Below are 12,016 nucleotides of genomic sequence, written 5' to 3'. Positions count from 1 at the left end.
ATAGTCCGGCCCTCCAATGGCCTGAGGGACAGTGAACTGGCCTCCTGTTTAAAAAGTTTGAGGACCCCTGGTCTATGCCATGGGAGCAGAGGCACATTGATTTTATCCCTAAGGAGTCACTGATTTTTCCCACATCCTACTTCCTGACCACCTCCTGCAGCACATCTCCTGCTGCGGAAGAAGAGGTCCCTGGGCATGGTGACCAGGACCCCAAGGAGGGCCTGGTTCTCTGAGGGCACAGTCAGCATCTCCTTCCAGGAGAAGCCCCAGAGACCAGGACCTCCCCTCACTACTTGCCCTTTGTATGTGCAAACACCTCCCATATGCAAATGCCCACATGACCACCAGGCGCACACACAGTGGGCGTCCACTTAAATTCTGGGCCTCCTCACCCTGGAGAATACTTTCTGGGGGAAGAGGACCTCACCTGCAAGAGCATGAATCCCATGTGGCTCTTCCTCTTCCTGCTGTCAGCTCCCAGATGTGACTGAGCAAAGGGCTTAGATGTGAGAAGATGGGGACCCTGCATCTGAGCCCAGGACTCACTGTGTTCTCTCTCTCCCAGGTGTCCTGTCCCAGGTGCAGCTGCAGGAGTCAGACCCAACACTGGTGACTCCCTCACAGACACTCTCCGTCACCTGAGCTTTCTCTGGATTCTCCATCACAAGTGGTTCCTGCTGGAGCTGGATCCACCAGCCCCCGGGGAAGGGGCTGGAGTGGATGGGGAACATATGTTATGATGGAAATACTTGCTACAGCCCCTCCCTCAGGAGCCAAACCTCCATCTCCAGAGACACATCCAAGAACCAGGTCTCCCTGCAGCTGAGCTCCGTGACCACTGAGGACATGGCCGTGTATTACTGTGTGAGACACAGTGAGGGGAAGTCAGTGTGAGACCAGACACAAACCTCCCTGAGGAAGACAGCAGGGCTGGGCTGCACGGGGAGCTCAGGATATCAGTGGGTGCTCAGGACCCACAGCACAGAGAGCAGCCCCAGAAGGGGCAGAGAAAGGTGGGAAGGAAGGGCTTTCCTGTTGGGCACAGGGATTTCCACTCAAGCTCCCAGCTGCATCCAGGATGGTTCTTGCTCTTTTCTGTGGCTCTATTTTCTTTAATTCTCACTGAAGACACCAGAGGAGGAAATCACACTGCTGTTAGTAGATGACATATGGGCAGTGACTGGGGACTCTCCTTACCATGTTCCTATATTTTCTGCTTTTTTTCTGGGCACAGACCCTGGGTCTGTGGTTGGAAACTTTCCCACCAAGAGAGACCCCAGCTCATCCCAGGCAGCTGAGTGCTGAGCTCAGGGTCTGACCCACATGCCCACCTGCCTCGTTGTGGCCCTTCCTACTGACAAGCCAACAACACATAAAATGTGTGCACATCCCACAGACAGTGGAAGCTGGATGAAACCCATCTGAATGGTGCAAAGGGCCCTTTAGAGCTGCTCCCTGGTCATCTCACCTGTACAGGTGCCAGGATTTTCTCTTTCTGGTACCACAGAAGCAGGAAATGAGCTCAGCTCTCTTCGTAAAGGTTTCACACCAGCACTGATGTGAGATGACACCAGAGTGCCTATCCCGTGTAGTGTAGTTTAATATGGAATTTTAACAAAGGTTCATTGGAAATCATCTCATTTCAACAAGCAGCTGACATGAGAAATCAAATATCTTAGTGAAAGAGACAGCTATACAGTTTTTCATTCTTTTTTTTACTTAAAACCATGGGCTAAACTTTGACATTTCATAATGATGGCCTTGAATCCTTTGGAGAATAATCATGTGAGGCCTCAAAAGGGATAATAACCCAGGTTGAGGCTGCTTGTTGGGCATATTGATCTATCACAGCATTTTCCCAGCCTCCATGTTATAGGTGATGTAGTGGCTCCACCTTCACCTCATTCACATGTGCAGGATGGAGGAGAGCTCCCACACTTCCCACCTTGCTCCTTTGATGGGTTTCCAGGAGCGATGATATCCCACATTGTCTGCACAGCACCCCTAAGTCATGCACTGCTACACAGACCTCTGTGTCTTCCCTGGTCCCCTCCTGACTGAGAGCTCTGGTGACTGCAGAACCTCCCGCCACGTGGGTGAGCTTACATCAGATAGAAGAACCATTTCTGGAGGAAACTTACTTTATTTAGCAAGTGCTGGTTTCAGCCTCCAGTCACAATACTGCTGTGTGATCCATCAGGTGCTATTAGGTCAAGGCTCTCCCTGGGAGTCTCTAATAAACTGAAGGTGTGCACTGAGTCATCCCTGATGGAGGTAAGACAACTACCTCCCATTCTTGGAATTCAGCCATGACATCTGTCTGTCTGGGATGCACCACACAGTAGTTTGGATCTCACCTGGAACCTGGAACTTGGGTTACTTTTCATGAGCAGTTTCCCAGCAGCAGTGCTCCCCTCTGGTACCAGAACCTGTTCTAGCTCCTGTGGCTTCCGCAGCCAATCCGCATGGACAGTGGAGGCTCAGCATTTTCTGGGGAGTTCTTCATAAAATCAACCAAAGTAAGACCCATTAAAGTAAATACTGTTAAATTAGACTTGGTTAAAAATAAAGACTTTGTCCCTCCAAAGATTCCATTGAGCAAATGAAAACTCACAAAAAACATAAGGAATATAGTTCCAAATCATATGTCTGTATTGAGAATGTATATATTACACATTAAGAATGTTAGTTGTTATGTAGGAGAGCCCAGTGCCCTCTGACCACAGTGACCTCCCAGGGGAAGGTCAGAGGGAGGCTGGGAGTGAGGGATTCCTCTCAGAGTTGAAATTTCCTTTCTTGTGATAAATTCTACGGAAGAAATTCTCTTCACTCACCTCTCTTTGTACCTCAACATCACTGCTAATACTAGACTGAGAAAACAGGTCAATCTCCTTCCAACATATGAATAAACCTGAGTTGTACACATTCATGATCATTGCTTTTATTGCAAATCTTTTCTCCACTTAAAGCCATGACTTTTTCTGATGTATCTACTTGGGGTCTCTGCAATGGGCTTGCATAAATGGATAGCTTGCACAAGAAGCTGTAGACACAGTCACAAAATTTCCCAACATCAAGAGTAGCAAATGTCTAATCTGTCAATGCTTAAGAGATGGTTTCTCAGATCAAAGTAACATCATAAATTAGGATATACTAAAATATTGAGAATGGCTGTCCCTTATGTTTATTTTTTGCACAACAGTAGGGATCCTATATAATAAAGAGCTAATATGCCAATGGTCATCACGCCCTCATGCTATCATGCCCTAATGGCTCAGACACTCAACACTGGGGAGAGAGGAATGAGGACAAGCCTGATATAAATGAGCTCATGAGAGAGGAATGGGGACCAGCCAGGCTGCGGCCCAGGAAAGGGACAATCCACACACCCCATGGTCCCCATGGTCCCGAGCACCAGTGGCTGCGCCTGTGGCCCGGGAGAGGGACAAACCACTTGCCCTGTGGTCCCAGACGCCTGCAGCTGTGGTTCAAGCAAATACGCCTGCCCATGGTCCCCTGCTGCTGTGGCTGGCCCGGGCAAAGCTGGCCTAGGTCCTGAATGCCTGCGGCTGACAAGAAGTAGGGAATCCTGGGTCCCGGGTGCAGGACAAGGCAGAGGTGGTTAGAGGCAATCAGGCCAGCAGGGGATCAGTTAGGAGCAATCAGGCAAGCAGGCTGAGGTGGTTATGGGCTGTCAGGCAGGCAGAGGGATTAAAGGCAATCAGGCAGACAGGCAGGCGAATGGTTAGGAGCCAGTGGTCCCTTATTGTGAGAGGCAGTCAGACATCCCCCAAGGGGTCCCAGATTGGAGAGGGTGCAGGCCAGGCTGAGGGACCCCCACCCTTGTGCACAAATTTTGTGAACCAGGCCTCTAGTTATTTTTATAAAATTATATTTAAAAATTTGGAAATGTGGATACAATAAGATTTTGAGATTCAGAAATGGACTGTACAAATGCTAATCCCTTTTACATCTGTTTGATAAATGCATGAAAAGTTAAATGTGTAAGGTACTTATCTAGTCTACCATTTCTTATGCTCAGAAACTTTAGAACATTTTTTGACCTAATTCCAATGTGCTTCATGACCCAGGTGGTCCCCTGCTAGTTGAGGTCAAGGGAAGAGATGCCCCCACAGAGGACCCAGAATGACCAGAGAAGCCTGACCTCAGGCCCTACACTTATAGGGAAGGCTCCCCCCACATGCAAATTTCTGTTCAAGCTCCAGTGTAAATCCTCTCATGGGCTGTGCAGGCTCAAAGCTCTCTCCTCACTCAAGGCTGAGGACTCTGGGAAGGTAGAGCTGTGGTCTAGAAGAAGAGGAGGCTGCTGGATCTTCTCCTGTGCCTGGTCACAGCCCCCCAAGGTGAGGGTCTCAGGGGTCAGACAGGGGTCATGGGATGGCTATGACTGCACTTGACTGACAGGACTGATGCTCCTTGTTCCCAGGTGTCCTATCCCAGGTGCAGCTGCAGGAGTTGGGCCCAGGCTCCTAACCATTTGCCTACCTGTCTGCCTGAGAGGAATGGGGACCAGCCAGGCTGCAGCCCGGGAAAGGGACAATCCACACACCCCATGGTCCCCATGGTCCCGGGCACCAGTGGCTGCGCCTGTGGCCCGAGAGAGGGACAAACCATTTGCCCTGTGGTTCCAGTCGCCTGCAGCTGTGATGCCTCTGTGGGGGCATCTCTTCCCTTGACCTCAACCAGCATGTACGTCAGGGACAGGGGACCACCTGGGTCATGAAGCACATTGGAATTAGGTCCAAAAATGTTCTAAAGGGACTGGTGAAGCCAGCGCTGTCTCTGGATTCTCCCTAACGAGCTATGGTGTACACTGGACCCGCCAGGCTCCAGGAAAGGGACTGGAGTGGGTCTGGGCTGTATGGACTGTTGGAAGTACCGGCTATAACCCAACATTGAAATTCCAACTCAGCATGACCAGGGACACATCCAAGAGCCAAGTTTGCTTAACACTGAACAGCATGAGAGTTGAGGACACAGCGTGTTTTACTGTGCAAGAGACACAGTGAGGGGAAATCAGTGTGAGCCCAGACACAAACCTCCCTTAGAAAGGAGATTTAGGCTGCCGGGGGCGCTCAGGACACTAGGGGGCGCGCAAGACCCACAGATTCTGTGTTGTGGCCCCAGGAGCAGTTGCAGGTGGTGTTTATGGCTGTTTCCTCTGAGGGTCCTGGGCTTCCTCTCCATATAACAGTTTCTCCCAGATTCTCTCTAGCCCTATGGTTCTGTGACTACCACTGATGGCTTTGTATTGTAACAGTTTTATTAAATTAGTAGGGACTTTCCCACATGCACTGCAGGAGGCATTTTTCATTTGGAGGAAGAAAAATGCAGAGGGGTTGGTGAGCCTGGGGAAACTGTGAGCACACAATCAAACTCTGTGACAATGAAATGTGGAACTTTCGTGAACTTCCCTGCATTCCAGGAAGGCCAGCAAATCTGTTGGAGATGTCATCAGCCATAATGTTCCTTCCGATGACGCCTGAGTCTCCCAGCAATGGCCTTGCTTTAGTGTCAACGCTGAGCCCAGCCGTGGTCTGGGAGTCATAAACAGCTGTGTCTTCAGCCAAATCCATGGTGGATTTCAGGGAACATCAGCTTGGACCTGTTCCTTGTGCTCCTCGTGTTGGAGGGAAGGAGGATGCATTCTCAGGACAACACACTTTATGAATTCTATACAAGATAACATGGTTTCATTTCATTTTCTTGGATGGCATCTACATAATAAAAGGCCTGTGGTCATGACGACATAATGGCAGATGACCAAACAACTGGTGACCAGGAGGTGCTGGAACACCTCTCGGGCCCTCCGCCGCCCCCACCTCCCTGGGGCGCTGGCAGAGTTACTGGAGCATGTGAGGCACTGTGGGGGGCTGGCAGAGTCTTGAGAGCATCACAGGGCGCCGGTAGCGTCCATGGAGTAGCACGGAGTACCAGCAGAGTCCACAGAGTATGCAAGGCATCCGTGGGGTGGCAGACATGGCCCTGTTGGCAAGGTAGGCCTAGGGGACCTGACATACACACAATTTAATCATGCACTGGGCCTCTAGTATGGAAATAAATATGTGGTCTGCAAACAACTGCAATTTCCACACTGACCCAAATGCACTGTCCCTTAGTTCTGTGAGGTGTCCTGCTGGCTGAATGTAGCCTCTCACAGGAGGAATTGTTAAATGTGGTGAGAAGACTTGTTCCTTTTTCCATTGTTTTCTCTCCATGCATAGAAATCTTCAGTGGATTAACTTTGTAAGATTCTTCTAAAAAAACCCTTCCTTCTTCAAAGTTGAAAGCAGACATGTGTTTGACTGCTGACTTGTAGGTAAGAACTGGTCCTGCCTACCACAGAGCCAACGGAGAGCAGCTGGTGCTCCCCTGTCAGTTCATGTTGCTCAGATCTACCTGTGGGATGCAGAACTAGGATGCCAGTTGGCTGTCACTGCTCAGCTCCATGTATGTGCAAGTGCTGCCTACTCCCTGTGAAGTTCAACAGTTGTGTTTATCAGTCCTCTTATTTGTTGCTTCAATTAGAAATTTGCCCCTGACTTTGCAGATGGGTGTAGATTTAAAAAAATAATTGAAGTAATAACTAAAGCCTCTCAGCAAAGGAAAGTGCATGCCACAGTATTCAAGGGGGAATTCTATCCAAATTTCAAAGAAAAAACAGTATCTTCTCAATCAGTTCTTCTCAAACACTTCCAAGAATTGCAAAAGAAGGTAAACTTCCAAACTCGTTTATTGCGTTGAGCACTACATTCATACCAAAGCAAAGTAAGTACACAAAGAAAAATGACAGGTCATATCCTTGATGAACATAAATGCTAAAATCTTCAACAATCCTATATAAGTAACAAAATCCTAATATGTAAATCGACCAAATGGCAGAACGAATGGTCACTATGACACACACTGACCACCAGGGGGCAGACACTGGGCTGAGGGACTGCCCCATCCACCCCCGCCCCCACCCAAGTGCAGGAATATCATGCACTGGGCCTCTAGTATAAGATAAAACTTAACAACATCTTGAAAAGATCATTTACCATCATCAAGTGGGATATTGTCCTAGAATGGAAGGAGAGTTCAACCTTTAAAAATCAGTAAACTGGATACACCATCCACAGAATAAAGAAGAAAACTGTATTTTCATATAAAAAAATATAAAAGGCCATTGAAATGTTAAAATACCTTTATGATGAAAATTCTCAATACATTTAGTATGGAAGTGGTGTACCCCCACATAATACATGCTGCATTTCAATAGAAAACTGGTAACATTATGCTAGATAGAAAAAACTTCAACACAATTCTTCTGACATCAGGACCAATGTATGAAACTGCATCTACAACAGAGTCTAGAGAATAAACACCACAAGGAGGCTGTGCAGCTGTTATACACTCAGCACCAAATCCCCTAAAGGAATAGGACCCGGGATCTCTGTCTGTGTCTCTATAGTTCATGCTTCTGGTTCCCAGGGACAAACACAGACACTCCTCTCTCCCCCCAACACTTGGTCCACTGGCTCTAGGCTCACACTATGGTCTTAATTTATCCTCTGCTCACTTTATAGGGGAAATGGTGTCAGATGGAACTTCCTGTCTCTTGAGCATGAACCTCTTGCACTTGTACTTGTTTCCTAGATTGGAGAGTTAATTTCTCTTGGTTGTCATTACTGGTGACTGTCAAAGTCATCTCTAATTTCCAATCCTTCTTTTTTAATTTTATGACAATTATCTCTCTAGAATGTTTGCACAGGTCACTTAGAAAAGTTGGGTCCAGGAAAGCAGGCACAAGCCCAGATGTGGGGAATTATTTTAACATACATGCATCCTTGGACATGTCACACTCTGGGACGTTGTCATTGTATCAGATTCTAACTGAGAGCTCCCTATATCAGTGATGGTGAACCTTTTGAGCTCGGTGTGTCAGCATTTTGAAAAACTCTAACTTAACTCTGGTGGCATGCCACATATAGAAATGTGTTGATATTTGCAACCATAGTAAAACAAAGATTTATATTTTTGACATTTATTTTATATATTTAAATGCCATTTAACAAAGAAAAATCAACCAAATAAATGAGTTCTCGTGTCAGCTCTGACACGCGTGTCATAGGTTCACCATCACTGCCCTATATAGTAGGAGGACATGCAAATAGGGTTCCCTATGCTCATAATAAGGAGCCAAGACCTGACCCTGCAGCTCTGGGACAGGAGCCCAGCCCTGGATCCCCAGGTGTTCCCATTCCTTGATCAGGACTCAACACAGACCACTCACCATGGGGTTTGGGCTCAGCTGGGTTTTCCTTGTGGTTCTTTTAAGAGGTAATTTATGGAGAACAGGAGACACTGAGTATGTTAGTGGATGTGAGTGAGAGAAACAGTGGACGTTTCAGTGTTTTCTGACCAGGACATCTTTGTGTTTGCAGGTGTCCAGTGTGAGGTGCAGCTGGTGGAGTCTGGGGGAGGCTTGGTGCAGCCTGGGGGGTCTCTGATGCTCTCCTGTGCAGCCTCTGGATTCACCTTCAGTAGTTACCATATGAACTGGGTCCGCCAGGCTCCAGGAAAGGGGCTGGAGTTTGTGGCAATTATATGGAATGATGGAAGCCAGAAATACTATGCAGACTCTGTGAAAGGCCGCTTCACCATCTCCAGAGACAATGCCAAGAACACGCTGCATCTTCAAATGAACAGCCTGAGAGCCCAGGACTCGGCCATGTATTACTGTGCAAGAAACACAGTGAGGGGAAGTCAGTTTGAGCCCAGACACAAACCTCCCAGCAGCAGAAGCTGTGACCACCAGGGGAGCTCAAGGTCCCTGAACACGAGGACCATCCAGCAGTAGGTGCAGTTGGAGGTTTGGGTTGGTTTCCTGTGTGGTTTCATCTTCATGTCACAGTTCCCCTCAGGGAAACTCTGGATTCCTGACTCTGCACTTACCTCTGACGTCTCTGAGTTAGAAAGTCTGTTTTAAACAGAGACAAGTTTCACACATGGACAAAAGGTAGAATCTTATTCAGAGAATCATGTGCCCAAATGATAATTAATGATCTAATATTCTGACCCAGGTCACCTAAATCTAAGGCAGGCTCTGCTCACTCAACAGTGCAGCTCAGCCCCATACAGCTCAGGTCCCAGCCAGCCAGCACCAGGAGACCTGTGTGCTGGACAGCGGACACCAGAGGAGTGTGACTCCAAAGCTAGAGAAGAAGGACCCCGGCGGTGACGTTCATTCACTTGTCATCACTCTCAGAACACCAATAGCAGGTGATGCCATCAGGAGGAAGTAGAGGACCCCTCGTACCTTGGAATGGATGTGCAGACTGACGATGTTCTCACACAGAGGGACCTTGAAAGGTTTATCACTTCATGGAGGTGTCTTTTGAGAGCAGGGCAGGCATTTCAACAAGTAAATCATAATGGAGTCCCCCAGGTAAGGACACTCATTCAGAGATGTGACCACCAGGGGGCGCCCAGGACACACAGAGTTTGTTTTGCAGCCCCAGGAGTACTAGGAGGTGGTGTTTATGGCTGTTTCCTCTGAGGATTCTGGGTTTCCTTTCCACATAACAGTTTCTCCAAGAGTCTCTCTAGACCTATGCCTCTGTGACTACCACTGATGGTTCTGTATTTATTATATCAGTAGCTCCTGTCTCACATGCAGCACAGGTGAAGTTTCATGTTTGCAGGAAGAGAAATGCAGAGGGTGAGACTGCAGGGTGTCTTGGATGTAGGTGGATCTTACTCTCACCTCCTTCCAGAACCAACTGGAAATTACAACTAAGTTGGGGATCATTCACCAACTAAAGACTATTTGAAGAGGAGACATTTAACCAAGGAGCTGGGAGAAGGCATCTGAAGACTGGAAGGAAGGGGGGCACTGAAAAGGGATTGGCCCCTCTCCCCTGGTTGGCAGGCCAAGGTGATGGAGGGAAAGCTCAGCTGCGGAGGTTCCCCTGAGAGGTGTGAAGCCCAGACCAAGACTAGGATCCAACTGGAGTGCAAGAGAAGTGAATAGGCACCCACATAGCACCCAGCTGTGAAATGCGGGGAGGTTTCTGTGTGCCAAGGAGTGGCAGAGTCAGCTGGAGACAAAGCCACCACTTTAAAGGGCCAACAAGTAATATGTGTGTTAGCAACTGCTCATGCTGTGTTCTAAGGGAAGGAGGGCGGTCAGACTTCAGCTGCCTAAGGAGAGTCAGGATGGGTGGCTTTGTGGAGGGACATGGGAAAAAGCCACAAGGACCCTGTACTGTACCATCCTCCACTCGTCAGCAGCCATCTTTCTTGGGAGGAGCAATTCCCATTCAATGGGCATCAGCCTGGAGAAAACAATCCCCCCACCTCTGGAACCCTGTCACCCCACCCTGTATCTTAGGCCCTGCTGAGAAGTCATGGGCAAAGGTCTGGATGTAGATTTCTGGGCATCTCAGGAGGTGTTAGAAACTGGCTTTGGTGAAGGCATTAACCCACTTTACCATTAAACTTAATGTTGCCTGCTCTTCACAGGAGATCTAGTAGAAATGCTCTCTAGTCTTCTGACAGCCTCAAACTCTGATATCTGCAGGCCCCACCCATCTGACCACCAGGGGTCCAAATGTACCAAGTTCAGGGTAAAATCAGGGACAGAGTCAGACAGGTGGCTCTGGAGCAGGGGAACGCACCCACCATCTTCCAGGAAGTCTAATTGGCTCATCCTCCTCAGGGGAGATCCTAGAGCCCTTTCCTCCTGTTTCCTCCAAAGGCTCTTTCAGAGACTGAGCCTTTCCAGTGACTGAGGTTAATAGGCAGCCGGCAGGCAGAGGAGGATTCAGGGGTGTCTCAGCACATTTGCTGACCTGACTCTGAGTCCTGTGGTGGGAGACACCAGCCTTGCAGCTTGTTTCTTCATGTGTACAGCCAAGCCCAGCAGGGGTAGCCACAAACTGTGGGTCAGTTGTATCTTCAAACTTTTTGCCACGCGCTAGGCATAAACAGCACCTAAGATTTCCCTTCACTAGAGAACCTTTCAAGACACCCTAAACCAACGCACCCACTGGCCATCTTCACACAACATTGAAGCAGCATCCAACAAGCTTCACACACAGCATATCCAAAGGAGATCGCAGCAGGCACTGTGTCCTCTGCTGATGCGAACCCCAATTTTTCCTGTTTCTTCTTTTCATTATATTATGGTTTCTACATTTTCCTTCTGTCTTCTATATTATTTTTTCTCTTTCCTTTTATTTTCTATTTTTATATGTTCCCATTTAAATTTCTTATTCCTCATTTTTCCCTTTCATATTGTTTACTTTTCTGTTTTCTTCTTATACTCCTTTCTTTTCTTATTCTTTTTAAATTTATCTTTACATGTTATTTTTAGTTGTTTTTCTTGGTGGTGATGTTTTTTTGTTCTGTATTGTATCGTATTGTACTGTATTGTCAGCACCTGTATATCAATTCCATGGTGTGGTCTGGTTTCAGCCTCACAGTCAGCCAGTTTGAAGGTCTATACCAGCCATGAATGGGCCAACAGAAATCAACACCCAATTACAACATGAGGGTTTACATAATCCACAATAGGGACATTCCAGAGCATCTCGCTCAAGACATCAAGGAGACTGAACAAATGGGGCTCATAGGAAACCTACTACATAAGGCTTCCCACAAAGGCTGGGAGTCATAGCAGTTCTATCTAAAACATAGAAAGAAACACAAAGAGACAGCCATATTGGGGAGACAAGAAACAGGCCCCAGAACAAACAAGAGGAATCTCCAGAAAATGAACTAAATCAACTGGAGGCAAGCAATTTGTTCTAATTAATGGTAATAAGGATGCTCAATGAACTTAGTGGGAACAACAATGGCATGAAAAATTACACAGGGACTCTGAATAAGAACCAGTTGGAAATGAAGGACACCATATCTGCCATCAAGAATACACTGGAGTCCTAGCTGGTTTGGTTCAGCGGATAAAGCATTGGCCTGTAGACTGAAGGGTCCCAGGTTCGATTCTGGT

General features: G+C 47.7%; 1 long non-coding RNA gene across 1 annotated transcript in view; it reads left to right on the top strand.

The window, feature by feature from the left end:
• The first annotated feature begins 436 nt into the window (after positions 1-436).
• Positions 437-12,016, top strand: part of LOC138999145 (uncharacterized) — a 64,079-nt gene continuing 52,499 nt past the window's right edge. Inside the window, exons 1-2 of the long non-coding RNA XR_011469331.1 lie at positions 437-483; positions 566-579. This is a non-coding gene — a long non-coding RNA (uncharacterized lncRNA). The remainder of the gene's footprint in view (positions 484-565; positions 580-12,016) is intronic.

Source organism: Myotis yumanensis, unplaced genomic scaffold (assembly GCF_028538775.1).
Source record: "Myotis yumanensis isolate MYYU_CA2020_CCGP unplaced genomic scaffold, mMyoYum1.0.hap1 SCAF_22, whole genome shotgun sequence".
NCBI classification, from domain to species: domain Eukaryota; kingdom Metazoa; phylum Chordata; class Mammalia; order Chiroptera; family Vespertilionidae; genus Myotis; species Myotis yumanensis.
This window is presented reverse-complemented; position numbering and strand designations above follow the sequence as displayed.